The 12,512-nt window shown below is 38.0% G+C and overlaps 1 pseudogene; it reads left to right on the top strand.

Moving 5' to 3' along the window:
• Positions 1-832: 832 nt before the first annotated feature.
• LOC118883073 lies at positions 833-1,366 on the top strand (annotated as a pseudogene).
• The last annotated feature ends 11,146 nt before the right edge of the window (positions 1,367-12,512 follow it).

Here is a 12,512-nt window from a genome sequence, read left to right as displayed (position 1 = left end):
GCAGTCAATAATTTACCTCCAGGAAATTAATTAACAGCTGTCCTGATATTTAGATGTTTTATAAAATACTCAGGAGAATTTCAGAAAGTCACAATTAAGGAAAATGTGTTTTCTTCAAGAGTATATTCTATCCTTGTTACCAAAGGCCTAAATTCAATATTTAACACCCTACTTTCAGAGTTGATTTGTATTAAAAAAGGAAATGTAGAAAGCTCTATTTCTCAAAAAAACAAATTTGATTGTACACAACTACTGCTCTCTTCATGCACTTGGGACAACATATACATTGTCTTGTCATTCATGCAGATTTATGAGATCCACTTCTCCTTTATTCATACAAAAAGGCTGGCTAAGGGAATAGATTTGAAATCCAATAAATCTGAGTCGAATCCTTAGTTGGCTACTTATTAGTTGAGTGATTTCAGGCCATTTACTTAGCTCTTTGGGCCTCATTTGCAGATGGGAATTCCATTCCCATGTATAGATGGGAGTAATGAGAGTACTAATCTCATAGAGTTGTAAGAATTAAACAAAACAGTAAGTTTTAAATAAATGTTAGTTATCATTATCATTAATAGTTTGGGTCAGTACCCATTATTGTTTTGGAGGTAAGATTCAAAATCAGGTAGTCTGGCTTGATAGCTTGGTCTCATAACCACTGCATTATTCTCTATATAAGACATGAGGAATGTTTGGAGGAGGAGAATGGCCAAGATGAAAGAGGAAGATGCTTTTGCTCATTGAAGTATCAAAGATCATCTTAGAGACAGAAACATTTAGCTTCGTAAAATTTCTATTAAAACATTAAAAATTTGGAAGCCGCAGGGGGAAAATGGTGGACGGGAAGGCGGGAGAGGAGAAGCCTGAGAAGCTGCAGCAGACGGGAGCCGCAGGAGGATCTGAAGAAGAAGCAGAAAAACCCGTGGAAACTAAGACTGTTTCTTCCAGTAATGGAGGGGAAAATTCCAGTCGCAGCGCTGAAAAGCCATCAGCTGAAGAAGCTGCAGACCTCCCAACAAAGCCTCCAAAGATCTCCAAGTTTGGATTTGCCATAGGTAGTCAGACAACAAAGAAAGCCTCAGCCAGATCCATCAAACTTGTCTCAAGTAAGCCTAAAGAAACCGTTCCAACTCTTGCTCCAAAAACCCTTTCAGTAGTAGCAGTTTTTAATGAAGATGAGGATAGTGAACCAGAGTAAATGCCTCCAGAAGCAAAGATGAGGATGAAGACTATTGGAAGGGATACACCAACATCAGCAGGACCAAATTCCTTCAATAAAGAAAAACATGGGTTTTCTGATAACCAGAAGCTATGGGAGTGAAATATAAAATCTCATCTTGGAAATGTTCATGACCAAGACAATTAAATGATGTGTTTTGAAACTGGGGTGTGGGGTGGGTATAAAGTTAAAAGGAACAGCTTCCTCTTTTTTAAAGAATGGTATAAGACTACCTTTGAAGCCACCTTTTTTTCTTTTCTTTTTTTTAAAGATTGAGTGGTACACTAATAAATGAGAATTTGAAATTAGAGGTAATTTATGTTTTATATACAGATTTCAAGACATTCACTAATTTTGTAGTTTCATGTGATTACTTTCCAAAGCTTATAGATAATAAAAAAATCAGAAATGGTACCTTTCTAAGAATTGCATATTTTATTACACACAACTATTAACACATTAAGAGGGAAGCAAAAAGTTGTCTATTTAAACTGTAGGCAATTACTCTCTAGCTTAACTCCCTTATTAACCTAAACTGTCTCGCTCCCAGGAACAGCCTTATAGAGAAGGGAGTATTGTATTGGGAGAAAAATGTTACTGGACTATTAACTGAGAAAGTAAATTAGATAAGATTAAAATACAGCTTTTTTTTCCCCTAATGGGCATTTTTTGTTTCAAATCATCATAAGCTAGTTATTGCATTGCTATCAGTGGACACAGATGCTAGGCTCTTTAAAAACAACATTTTAAAATTTTATGTAAACTGTTGAGTATTTAAAATAGCCCGCTTAACTTGAGAGGGTCTTGGCTACCTTCATTATTAGTCTTCAAAGAACAACGATTTGCTACCAAAGTAAATGAATATTTTGAATGTGCTTCTCTTGATTTTTGTTATTAGCTAATTCCTGTAAGCATTTCCACCAGATCTTGAGGCAAATCATAAGGAAGCTGGTTTTTTTAAAATAACAAACCACCACCAAAAATTTAAATGGACATAATAGTTAAATACTTGGCTGTTCTTATTTTTTAAAGGGTATAAACACAAACACACACACACAAAGGCAACACTGTATGAGGATGGAAAATAAGAAAGATGCACTTTCGGTAACTTTATATATGTTACTAACTTGTGAAATCCAATTTGATTTGAACTTATTACAGGAATTCTTATTTAGCACAGTAATATGGTTTATTTTAACTGTATACATATTAACCAGTGGCCTCTCAAAAGCACATTTTAGATACTGAAAATAAAAGGAAAGAAAATGCATCTTTAAACATATTTTATGGAATCTTTGACCACACATATTTTGTTAATCTATGTGTTGTAGGATTGTATTTATTTTGTACTTTTGTATTGTATATGAATTCTTTTTTAACGTGACAGTTAAACACATCTTTAAAAGCATAGTCACACATAAAAGAAACATATAGTATAATGACTTCTTCGAAAACTCCTACAATGTTAGGTTTGGGGGCAGCTTCACACTGATTGGTGGTACCTACTCGCTGAGCTCTTTTAATAGGTAATAATTCCAGAGAAGCAGCCTGTATATATTGCTAATACTTTGTTCACTTGCATTTGAGTTTGGAGTAAGCCCCAAGTAAAACAATGGAAATGCATATAGAACTATTAGTTATTACTTACATGATTTAATTATATCAAGATACATGAATTTAACTTGCTTTAACATAGGCAAACTTTCCATTTTTGTTTATTTTAGGGTTTATGTTGAAATAACTTCCCTATTCTACATTTTCTTTTCTTGACTCAAATGAAATATTAACTTAAGGTCAAGATGGGAGAAACGACTGAGATGAATGTCTTTACTAAAATACCAATGAATTTGTCAAATTCTAAATAAAATAAAATAAAATAAAACAAACATTAAAAATATGCTTAAAAGTTTACTTGTAAAGAATGTGAGTCAGCCTTCAGATAGATTGGCCAGCCCAGTTGAAAATATAAGAATTTAAAGAAAAAAATTCAAAAGTTGCTAAAGTCACCAATTAATCTGTTTATAATAGAAAACAGTGACAGCCACATGAGAATCACATTCACAAAGGTCATATCAAATCTGTCTAGACATCAGCAAAGCCAGAATCAGGGCTTGTTTTTGTGGAAGTCCAGGTATATGGGACATATTTAAGGTTCTGTTACTTTAGAAACAAAAATAGAGTCACCCTGTATTTGTTGTTTTTTTTGGCATTGTAATTGCTATTTTTTTTATTACTCCCTTGCTTTTTGGGTTTTTTTTGTTTGTTTGTTTTTTTAAATTTATTTATTGATATATTTTTTGCTGTGTTGGGTCTTCGTTGCTGTGCGTGGGCTTTCTCTAGTTGCAGTGAGTGGTGGCTACTCTTCGTTGCAGTGCACAGGCTTCTCATTGTCATGGCTTCTCTTGTGGAGCACAGGCTCTAGGTGCGCAGACCTCAGTAGTTGTGGCACGTGGGCTCAGTAGTTGTGGCTTGCGGGCTCTAGAGCTCAGGCTCAGTAGTTGTGGCACACGGGCTTAGTTGCTCCGTGGCATGTGGGATCTTCCCGGGCCAGGGCTCGAACCCATGTCCCTTGCATTGGCAGGTGGATTCTTAACCACTGAGCCACCAGTGAAGCCCGGCTTTTTGTTTTATATCAAGATGAAAATACATTTTTCTTCTATTTCTTTTTAATTTATATGCATATTTATTCATGTATCACTGGTAGATGTCATACTTTGTGATATTCAAAGCAGGCCAAATTATTAGGTTTTTCTTTTTCTATAGTAGATTCTATAGTGCCTTGGAGTTAGAAAGTATGTGAAAGCAAGGCGATTTAGTGTGGTTTTAAATTTAATTTTTAAATTCTCAGCACCCAGTATGTCATATAGCTCTGCAGTAGTTTTGTAATTATTTACGCAATTGCTCATTATTTTAAGAAACAACTTATATGGTTTGTAAATATTCAGCATTCCTATTCTGTATTCATGGTATTTGTGCTCATGCCAAATCATCTTATTTTAATATATACATTTAGTTATTTCTGATTTGATTGTTTATTCCAAGAGCACATTAAAAAGATTATTGATTTGGAGTGATGCACTTCAGTGACTCTCACCTTTCACTTCTCATTGTTTACAGCTGGGACTGTAAATCATCTATAATTTCTTACATTAGTCTGTACTTCATTAGAAGAAGTTGTCTTAGGAAGAAGTCTCTGATTTTGGATTCACCCTGCTGAGCATGGTTTGTTCATAGTTATATGTCGATTCTAAATCAGGGTCAACCACAGCACAAAATTGAAATTGCTGCTTACAGCTAAGAGAGTTGCAATAATTACTGCTGGCTGTCTTTGGTGCCCAAAGCTATTAATTATTAAGAGAAAATGATGTGGTTTTATTAGAGGTAACATTTTATAACACTAATATTCTTGTCTCAGGGCAGTAAATAAAATGTCTTTAAGCCTATTTGTGAGTAGAAGCTTCAAACCAAATTAATGACAGACTATACATGGGCTGTCCCAGGGAATTTACTCTTGCCATAGAGGAAGGACCAGAGATGACTTTTTGAAAAAAGAGGTACATTGTATTCTTCTCCTAAAAGGACATTGGAGACTATTCTGACCTGAAATGATGTCTCTTGTACAAGAGGATCTCAGTTCAGCTTAATAGATCAAGCTACAAACAAGCAGTTATTACTCCCATCTCAAACTTGCTATTTTAGTTCTCTTCCTATAAAATAACATGTCTTGAGTCTGTCTCTTTGGTAGTTGGACTAAATGACTTACAGACATGAGTGCAACAAAACTAGCACAACTAATGCTCAGCCATTTAGCTTTTTCCTCAAACTCACCCACATAAAAGAGAGAACATTAGGCAGACTGGATTTTCTAGTCCTGTTCTCATTTCTCCTCTCAACATAGTGCACAGGCACTGTGAGAAAAGATGAATGATAAAAAGAAAAATGACGAGAGGACATTGGCCTCTATAAATTAAAAAATTATTTCTATCAATGTCTGATACAGAGAGAAGGAGTTCAGAGGGACATGTAAACAACTAACAATTGACCAGAGCCCTGATATTACTCTCTCCTGAAGCAAAGTCAGTATCTGCCTCCAACCAGTCACAGTATTATATCAGAACTACATACGGTGTATTTAAGCCACTGTGAACTTATCTGGATACTGAGAAAGACAAAATGCACTAGACAATTAAGATGATTTTATTCAGGCTATTGCAATGTGGAGAATGCTCATTAATGAGGAACATCTCAAAGAAAAGGAAAGGAAGGTTTTATAGAGGCAGGTAAACAAGGGATTCATCCATGAGGCTTATGGGAGTCATGAGGAATGGAGGGGATGATATTTTCTTGGAACATGTAAGACGGGGTGGTCCTTTGAGTTTGGCTGCTTCACAGAACACAAAATGTGGAGGCATTTTGGAAGACAAAAGTGTGAGAGGATTTCATAACTATCACTGTTTTCTGGGAGCACAAGGCTCAGGTAAAGTTCAACATTGTCAGGACCAAGTATTCTTCAGATTATTTCAATATGAAGAATCTTATAATGGGGATGTTCACCTCTTTGAAAAAAACAGTTTTAAGAAAACAGCTTTATGGAAGTAGAAATTACATACAACAAACTGCACGCATTTAAAGTGTACAATTTGATTAGTTCAACATGTGAAGTCATCACCAGGTTCAGGATAATGAACATATTCATTACTTCTAAGACTTTCTTCATGCCACCCATTTTCAATTCCTCCCTCCTACCCATATTTACTAGACACTGATTAAATGCCAGATATTTTTCATATACTCATATGTTTACTGAGCCTGGAAGGAGTGATATCCACTTATAAATCTTTCCTTATTCTTCGCATTCAAGTCTCACATCAGCAGAGTGCAGTGATTAATATCTCCACTCAGGAGTCAGAGCTACATTTGAATACTAGCTCTGCCCTTTATAAGGTAGTGACATTAGGCACGTCACTTAACCTGAGTCTTTGTAAAATGAGGATATATTAGAAGTGGAGTCATAGGGTTCATAAAAGGATTAAGCTATATAGTACATTTAAAATGCTAAACTCAGTGTATGATATAAAGAAGTAGTAGGTAGCTATTTGTATAAGTATTACACTTCTTCTCTCCTGGTTAATATGCTACCCAAAGCCATACCTCTGAGTAAGTAGAGCAATAGTGCATGGCAAAATTTCACTAATTCAGATTAATGGGAATGTTTAAACTGAATTAATAAAAAAAAGAACAATGTATGGATTATTTTAAAAGAAGTATACATTTGTAACTTCTGAATTCAGGTATTATCTGGAGCTCTGCTAACAACATATTGAATAGAGTCTTTGTTCTAAAAGTATATAAGAATAGTCATTAATTAGCATATCAAAGCACCAATTAAATGGTAATACTTATTCCTTACTGGGGACTCTGAATAGAGCAGCTCCCCAAAAAGAGCTAATCCTTCACTTAAATAAATTAAAAACAGGAGGGGGCAGGATCAAGATGGTGGAGTAGGAAGACCTGAGCTCACCTCCTTCCACGGGCAGAACAAAATTACAACTACTTGCAAAGCAACTATCTATGAGAACAACCTGAAGACATAAAAGATTTTCTACAATTAAAGATATAAAGAAGGAGCCACAGTGAGATGATAGGAGGGGTGGAGATATGTTCTAGTCATGACTCACACCACCAGATTAGTGACCCATTAAAGAGAGGGATCACACAACCACAGAGGTTCTCCGCAAAGAGTGAGACATCCAAGCTCCATACCAAGCTCCCTAGCCTGGGGGTCCTGCACCAGGAAGGACCAGAATGTCTGGCTTTGTAAACCACTGGGCCTTACCTTCGGAGAGAGCCAGAGAGCTATAAGAAATAGGGATTCTGCTTTTAAAGACTGTGCCCAAAATCTCACATACTCCGAGTCCTAGCACAGAGGCAGTAGTTTGAAAGGCTCCTGGGTCACTTGCTGATCTCAGAGATAGATTCCCAGAGAGGCAAGTGTCAGCTAGAACTCCCCTTGAGGACAGAGACCCTGGTGGTAGCCATTTTTAGGATCTAGTTCTACCACCATAACACTGGCACTGGACAGCACTATCTTGGAATCCTTCCTCTGTCCTATTAGCACCAGGGGCTTATCCTGCCCACTAGTAAGCCTGCAGCAGAAGCACTCTGCTGGGCCACATAGCCAGTCATTTGGGGAGACTGCACTACCCACCAGCTGGCTCATAACACTTGCACACTGCCAGGCTCATAACCAGTTGCACCAAGAGCCTGCCCTGCCCACCAGTGCACCTGCAGCAATCTCACAAGGCAGGGCCATGCAGCCAGCTGGGGTGCGACCAGCCCCAACTATCAGTGTGCCCACAGTAGTTGGTCTCGTCACAATAATCATGAGGTTAACAATCACAAAAACTAGAGGAAATAATCTGCAGAAAAATACCAAGGAATAAATAAATTTAAAATGTTTTAAGGAATAAAAATGAACAGACAAATATAAAGAAAGAACAAGACACTATAAAAAAGATGAAGAAAAAAGAACAAGAAAGAAAAAAAAAGAAGAGAAAGAAATGAGGAAAAGGGAAATTAAAGTAAATCCTTTTGGAATTCTAGAAATAAAAATAAATCATTGAAATAAAAAAAAAAATCCTGAGCATTTTTACATAACACAAACACAAGAACACTCTGAAAATAGGAGAAAAGGCAGGGAAACAAAAATTTTCTCAGATGAACAACTGAGAGGATTTGCTGTCAGGAAACCTGCCCTGCAAGAAATGTTAAAAGAAGTTCTTCAGAAAGAAGTAAAATGATATAAGTCAGAAAATTAGATCTCTATAATGAAAGGGAGAACAACAGAGAAGGAATAAATAAAAGTAAAGTATCATCTTTTATATTTTGTAATTGATATGAAAGGTAATTGTTTAAAGTAATAACAGTAACAATATATTGGATGATTGTAGCCTATGGGTAAGCGAAATAAATGATATCAATGATACAAGAGAAAGGAGAGCGGAATAGGAAATACTCTGTTATAAGGTATGTACACTGCAAGTAAAGTAATATAGTATTATTTAATGTGAATTGAGGTTATAAATGTATATTGCCAACTTTATGGCAAACACTAAACAAAATTCCAAAGAAGTATAATTGATGTGATCACAGAAAAAATGGGAATCATATAAAAGGTTCAACTGAAAGCAGAGAAGGCAGAAACAGAGAAAGGAAAAAAAATGTGCCATGAATAAAAAAAGTTACAAACAAAGTAGATATTAATTCAATTATACCAATAATCACTTAAAATGTGAATGATCTAAACATCAGTTAAAAGATAGAAATTGTTAGAGCAAAATAAAAAATAAGACCCAACTATGTGTTGTCTACAATAAACCCAACTTAAATATATAGATATGGTAGATTAAAAGTACTGAATGGAGAAAAGTATACGATGTTAACAGTACTCAAAAGAAAGAAGGAATAGCTATATTAATTTCAGACAATCAGACTTTACAACACGAAAATTATCAAAAATGAAGAAGACGCTACATAGTGATAAAAGGGTCTGTTCTCCAAGAAGACGGAACTCTCCTTAACATGTATACAACTAACAATAGAACATCAAAATGCATGAGGAAGAAACTTACAACTGAAAGAAAAGATAGATAAGTCCACTATTATATTTGGATACTTCAACACTCTTTCATAACTGAAACATCAAGCAGTCTGAAAATCAGTAAGATTAGAGTTGACCTGAATAGCACTATCAATCAATTTGATCTAATTGTCAGTTATATAATAATCCATTTAACAACAACAGTAATACTATTGCTCTCAAACTTACATGGAACACTGGCAAAGACAGAACACATTCTTGGCCTTAAAATATACAATAACAGATTTAAAAATAGGAATCATTCAGAATATGTCTTAGACTATAATGAAATTAAACTAAAAATCAACAATAAAAAAAGAGCTGGAGAGGAGCTTCAAGATGGCGGAAGAGTAAGACGCGGAGATCACCTTCCTCCCCACAGATACATCAGAAATACATCTACACGTGGAACTGCTCCTATAGAACACCTACTGAACACTGGCAGAAGACCTCAGACCTCACAAAAGGCAAGAAACTCCCCCACGTACCTGGGTAGGGCAAAAGAAAAAAGAAAAAACAGAGACAAAAGAATAGGGACGGGACCTGCACCAGTGGGAGGGAGCTGTGAAGGAGGAAAGGTTTCCACACACTAGGAAGCCCCTTCGTGGGCGGAGACTGCGGGTGGCGGAGGGGGGAAGCTTCAGAGCCACGGACGAGAGCGCAGCCACAGGGGTGCGGAGGGCAAAGCGGAGAGATTCCCGCACAGAGGATAGGTGCCAACCAGCACTCACCAGCCCGAGAGGCTTGTCTGCTCACATGCTGGGGTGGGCGGGGGCTGGGAGCTGAGGCTCGGGCTTCGGTCGGATGCCAGGGAGAGGACTGGGGTTGGCGGCATGAACACAGCCTGAAGGGGGCTAGTGAGCCACAGCTAGCCGGGAGGGAGTCCGGGAAAAAGTCTGGACCTGCCTAAGAGGAAAGAGGCTTTTTCTTCCCTCTTTGTTTCCTGGTGCACGAGGAGAGGGGATTAAGAGCGCTGCTTAAAGGAGCTCCAGAGACGGGCGCCAGCCGTGGCTATCAGCACGGACCCCAGAGACGGGCATGAGATGCTAAGGCTGCTGATGCCGCCACCAAGAAGCCTGTGAGCAAGCACAGGTCACTATCCACACCACCCCTCCTGGGAGCCTGTGCAGCCCACCACTGCCAGGGTCCCGTGATCCAGGGACAACTTCCCCAGGAGAACGCATGGCGCGCCTCAGGCTGCTGCAACATCACTCTGGTCTCTGCTGCCGCAGGCTTGCCCCGCATCCATACCCCTCCCTCCCCCGGCCTGAGTGAGCCAGAGCCCCTGAAACAGCTTCTCCTTTAATGCTGTCCTGTCTGAGTGAAGAACAGAAGCCCTCAGGCGACCTACACTCAGAGGCGGATCCAAATCCAAAGCTGAACCCTGGGAGCTGTGCGAACAAAGAAGAGAAAGGGAAATTTCTCCCAGCAGCCTCAGGAGCAGCGGATTAAAGCTCCACAATCAACTCGATGTACCCTGCATCCGTGGTATACCTGAATAGACAACAAATCATCCCAAATTGAGGAGGTGGACTTCGGGAGCAAAGATATATTTTCTTTTCCCCTTTTTCTCTTTTTGTGAATGTGTATGTGTATGCTTCTGTGTGTGATTTTGCCTATATAGCTTTGCTTTTACCATTTGTCCTAGGGATCTGTCTGTCCGTTTTCTTTGTTTTTTTTGGGGGGGGGGTTTTATTGTTTTTTTTACTTTTTAAATTTTTTTCTTAATAATTTTTTATTTTAATAACTTTATCTTATTTTATTTTACTTTATTTTATTTTATCCACTTTCTTTCTTTCTATTTCTTCTCCCTTTTATTCTGAGCTGTGTGGATGAAAGGCTCTTGGTGCTCCAGCCAGGAGTCAGCGCTGTGCCTCTGAGGTGGGAGAGCCAACTTAAGGACACTGGTCCATAAGAGACCTTCCAGCTCCACGTAATATCAAACAGTGAAAATCTCCCAGAGATCTCCATCTCGACGACAAAACCCAGCTTCACTCAACAATCAGGAAGCTACAGTGCTGGACACCCTATGCAAACAACTAGCAAGACAGGAACACAACCCCATCCATTAGCAGAGAGGCTGCCTAAAATCATAATAAGGCCACAGACACCCCAAGACACACCAAGAGATATGGACGAGCCCACCAGAAAGACAATATCCAGCCTCACCCACCAGAACACAGGCACTAGTCCCCTCCACCAGGAAGCCTACACAACCCACTGAACCAACCTTAGCCACTGGGGACAGACACCAAAAACAATAGGAACTACGAACTGCAGCCTGCGAAAAGGAGACCGCAAACACAGTAAGTTAAGCAAAATGAGAAGACAGAGAAATACACAGCAGATGAAGGAGCAAGGCAAAAACCCACGAGACCAAACAAATGGAGAAGAAATAGGCAGTCTGCCTGAAAAAGAATTCAGAATAATGATAGTAAAGATGATCCAAAATCTTGGAAATAGAATAGAGAAAATACAAGAAACGTTTAACAAGGACCTAGAAGAACTAAAGAGCAAACAAACAATGATGAACAACAAAATAAATGAAATTAAAAATTCTCTAGAAGGAATCAAGAGCAGAATAACCAGGCAGAAGAACAGATAAGTGACCTGGAATATAAAATGGTGGAAATAACTACCGCAGAGCAGAATAAAAAAAAAAAAAATGAAAAGAATGGAGGACAGTCTCAGAGACATCTGAGACAACATTAAATGCACCAACATTCGAATTATAGGGGTCCCAGAAGAAGAAGAGAAAAAGAAAGGGACTGAGAAAATATTTGAAGAGATTATAGTTGAAAACTTCCCTAATATGGGAAAGGAAATAGTTAATCAAGTCCTGGAAGCACAGAGAGTCCCATACAGGATAAATCCAAGGAGAAACACGCCAAGACACATATTAATCAAACTATCAAAAATTAAATACAAAGAAAACATATTAAAAGCAGCAAGGGAAAAATAACAAATAACATACAAGGGAATCCCCATAAGGTTAACAGCTGATCTTTCAGCAGAAACTCTGCAAGACAGAAGGGAGGGGCAGGACATATTTTTAGTGATGAAAGAGAAAAACCTACAACCAAGATTACTCTACCCAGCAAGGATCTCATTCAGATTTGATGCAGAAATTAAAACCTTTACACACAAGCAAAAGCTAAGAGAATTCAGCACCACCAAACCAGCTTTACAGCAAATGCTAAAGGAACTTCTCTAGGCAGGAACACAAGAGAAGGAAAAGACCTACAATAACAAACCCAAAACAATTGAGGAAATGGTCATAGGAACATACATATCGATAATTACCTTAACCGTGTATGGATTAAATGCTCCATCCAAAAGACACAGGCTCGCTGAATGGATACAAAAACAAGACCCATATATATGCTGTCTACAAGAGACCCACTTCAGACCTAGGGACACATACAGACTGAAAGTGTGGGGATGGAAAAAGATATTCCATGCAAATGGAAAACAAAAGAAAGCTGGAGTAGCAATTCTCATATCAGACAAAATAGACTTTAAAATAAAGACTATTACAAGAGACAAAGAAGGACACTACATAATGATCAAGGGATCGATCCAAGAGGAAGGTATAACAATTGTAAATATTTATGCACCCAACATAGGAGCACCTCAATACATAAGGCAAATACT

Source organism: Balaenoptera musculus, chromosome 16 (genome assembly GCF_009873245.2).
Source record: "Balaenoptera musculus isolate JJ_BM4_2016_0621 chromosome 16, mBalMus1.pri.v3, whole genome shotgun sequence".
Lineage (NCBI taxonomy): Eukaryota > Metazoa > Chordata > Mammalia > Artiodactyla > Balaenopteridae > Balaenoptera > Balaenoptera musculus.
The sequence above is the reverse complement of the archived record's forward strand: the minus strand, read 5'-3'. Positions and strand labels throughout refer to the sequence as shown.